The sequence below is a fragment of the Nelumbo lutea genome, chromosome 6 (assembly GCF_056320005.1).
Source record: "Nelumbo lutea isolate HS-2025 chromosome 6, American lotus-T2T, whole genome shotgun sequence".
Classification (NCBI taxonomy): domain Eukaryota; kingdom Viridiplantae; phylum Streptophyta; class Magnoliopsida; order Proteales; family Nelumbonaceae; genus Nelumbo; species Nelumbo lutea.
Window position 1 is genome coordinate 63,819,993 of NC_142689.1, and position 3,400 is coordinate 63,823,392.

Sequence of the window (3,400 nt, forward strand, 5' to 3'; positions counted from 1 at the left end):
AGAAAAAAGACAGGAAAATACAGAAAAAAAAATTTATCTAAATACAAAAATAACAAACTTTATAACAAATGGAAAATAAAAAAGTATAGAATTGTCCTCTCTATTCTCCCTTCTTCTTCGCTGCGATAAAGAGTAGAGCCAACAATCTCTCCCCATTGTTCGTGGTGTTGCAATGAATCCAGTGGATCATCCTCATGGAGGAGGTGAGGGGCGCACGAAAGGAGGTAGACCTTCGGTGTCACCTTGGGGGGAAGCTCACCAAAGCTGGATTTTTTTTTTAGAGAGTTTTTTTTTAGAGAGAAGGTCTCTTGGTAACTTCAAATTTATAAACCTTTAGAAATTAATATGTACAGATTCCATGGCAGAAGGAAATAAAACAGAACTTACAAATTAAGGACGGAAAAAAAAATCAATATATCAGTTGTTAACTGTCACAACGAAAGGTTGAGGCTCAGGCCGAAAAGAGCCCATTGATGGTAGCAAGATCCAAATCAGTCTTGGGTTCTAACCCTCTTTGCAAGCTGAAACCTATCCTCTGCAGCTTTCTTCGCCCAGGAGAACGCATCAATCGGCCATGCCAGAACTGACACACAAGAAACCAAATCAATCTCATCGTCTTTCGAAACCCTGATCCTCCTCTCGTACTCCTCCGCAAGTGGAACGACAATTTCTACCATTTTCTTTCTTCTTCCTTTTCCTCCTCAGCGAGACCGAAAACCAAGAAAAAGACACCTCACGAACCTCTGAAGTTGGAGCCAATTCTGTCGATGAACACATTTGCACACTAAAGCTGGATTTCGGGCAGGGGTGGGGAAACACAAAAATTATTCTAAAGATGGAGAAAGTTAAAAAACAGTAAAATTAATAAATTAATAAAATAAAAGCAAGAGTATGAGGGAGAATGAGAATGAGAATAAGAATAAGGGAAAATAAGTGGAGAAATGAAAAGGGGAGGAGGAGCAACGACACTGTTCTCGATGCTCGCGAAGCGGAGTAAATGTGTTACTTCGAAAACAAAAGGAATAGTTTTGAGAGAACTTATGTAAAATCATTGGCCGCCATTGTTTTTGTTTCTGTTGATGATAAAATGAAGGAAATTCGCCGCTGTTCTCGTTGCTCACCGCCGTAGATGAAGCCTTTTTGAGTAAGGAAATCCGAACGACAGCCGCCGGTCATCGTGATTCACCGTTGGTCGACGTCGGTTGTGGCTGCCAAAGGTCGTCGGTCACGGCTACCACAGGTCATCGGTCGCACTATCGGTGTATGAGAAGGAAGGCCGGAACTGGAAGGGTTAGAAGTTAGAACGAAAATAACCCTAACTCGTAAGGGAGAACCGTGAGATATGAATGGAATTAAAAAAAAAATCGAACGAAAATAAATTTTGCCTACCCGCGAACCGCTGCCCGAGTCAAATGATTTAATGATTCGACCACTCGGGTCAGCGGTTCTTTGACTTTTTCAACAGTTATTTCTAAATAATGGTTTAGAGTATAACCGGACCCCGGGGGCTGAACAGTTACCGGTTTTTCCGGTCCGGTCCGATTTTAAAAACCATACTGTCTTGCGCGATTCTTATTTAGAGCAATGTCCTTTGAGCCAGATCCATTCCTTACACTGAGAATATGGGAAAATATCTCCAATGCAAAGCGATAAAGGCTGTTGGAATTGGCCTTGCAGTGACCAAAGCAGAATTCGGGTCGAGTTCGCATTCAAATTTCAACTTCAACTCCGCGAGAAAAGAAATAGGGTTTTGTCGTCTAGTTATAGTACAATATATCCTTAGGAGCTAAGTATGGCAGATGGATTTCAGTTGATGGGCTGGGCCCTCCTTGAAGCTTCCAGGTCTGTTGGTTCCAAGCAACAGGAAGGAACAGAGAATTAGGTCATATTTGAAGATGACTAGTTTTGGCCTATTGTGGAACTTGTGGGCTCTGGTCATATTACCATCATTCCAAAGTTGCAGCTCTCCTGGGTTCCACACCTAGTGTCCTCTACAGAAAAACCATCTGTAGGGGTTTTAAAATTTGAATTGGATGAGATCAGATTCGCAAAACTAATATTCTTAACGAATTCGAATTCTAATCATAGATCAGATCAGATCTAAGATATGTGCTACCGAATTGGATTTGGATATACCTGATTCGAATCCGATTTCATTGGTTTGCATTCCTAAGCTGGAGACTTCTATCCACGTTCATTCATATGGGTGAACCAACTCCTAACACAGCCATTAAATGCAGCTAAGGCGCAGTTTGGAAGGAAGACAAATACAAATACATATAATGCAAAATCCTGTACTTAAGGCCTTGTTTGTTTGAGGTAGAAAATTGAACCGCGGTAGACTTTACACCCATTCGATTTTACATGCATTTGGTAAACATGTAATCTTACACCTTAAAATCGGTACAAAACTCCACCATCATTTATCTTTACTCCTCTCACTCTACCCTTTTGGTTGTCTCGCTCGTATAAGTCATGGACGAAATCAGTCACCAATGTAAAACTCATCAGTCACCGACGATCTGGGATCGCGTCTTCTCTCCAAGCTCTCGGTTGCGATCATCAGTCGTCATAACCGTTTGGAGAAAGGAAACTAAGAGCGACACACTCTCGGTTCCCTCGTTGCAGCATCCAATCTCAGGCCAAATTCGATTCTGGTGTCGGTGACTGTACTACTCGTTTGAAGAAAGGAAACTAAGAGCGATACACTCTCGGTAAATACCTATACTCAGGTATTTACCCAGTAGTCTCTAACTCTCAACACCGCTATGGAATAATCGATATCTGGATGGTTGCCAGAGCCGGTGATGAAGCTTCTGCTGAACCGGTTCTGTGAAAACCTTGAAACTTACTCAGGTCTGCCACAACTTTCCTCTTCTACACTGATTACCGTATGCATTTTTTCGAGAAAAGATGTTCTTAGCTATTCGAAGAGAAGATTAGAGAAAATATGTTCTTAGCAAGGAATATCTTTCCTCGAAAGAATGCAGACGGTAAGCAGTGTAGAAGAGGAAAGCTGCAGCAGACCTGAGTAAGTTTCAAGGTATTTGATGATGTGCAATCCGGCCACTCCTACCTGGAAGTGACGAGGCTTCTAGCTGGCGACGGGCAAGAGATATCTGCAAGAAGGACGAAGGGACCCGGTGTTAAACACCCGGCGGGGACTCTCCGATGCTTAAGTTAGAACTCGGTAGTGAGCTGAGAAAGAGAATGAGTATGCCAGAAGATGAGAGATAGAGAGTGGTGAATATGCGATACCTTTGCTTCTGAGGGGTCGGAGTGCCTATATACTGGCGTCTGACAGGTTCGGTGGGGTTGATCCCGAATCCCTGCTGTGGCGATCCGCTATCAAGTCGTACCTCGGAGTGGTTGGCCATTACTGTCAGGGCCGAGAGCAAGC

At 42.9% G+C, this 3,400-nt stretch overlaps 1 long non-coding RNA gene across 3 annotated transcripts; it reads right to left on the reverse strand.

Moving 5' to 3' along the window:
* Window positions 1-306: 306 nt before the first annotated feature.
* Window positions 307-1,687, reverse strand: LOC148849249 (uncharacterized). 3 transcript variants are annotated; one of them, XR_016101270.1, is made up of 3 exons: window positions 1,521-1,687; window positions 1,122-1,282; window positions 307-790 (listed from the first exon to the last, which is right to left on the reverse strand). It is a non-coding gene; the product is annotated as an uncharacterized LOC148849249 (long non-coding RNA). The 3 variants fall into 3 exon arrangements; XR_016101271.1 differs by having other exon boundaries at window positions 1,390-1,686; XR_016101269.1 differs by lacking the exon at window positions 1,521-1,687 and having other exon boundaries at window positions 1,122-1,354.
* Between the last annotated feature and the right edge of the window lie 1,713 nt (window positions 1,688-3,400).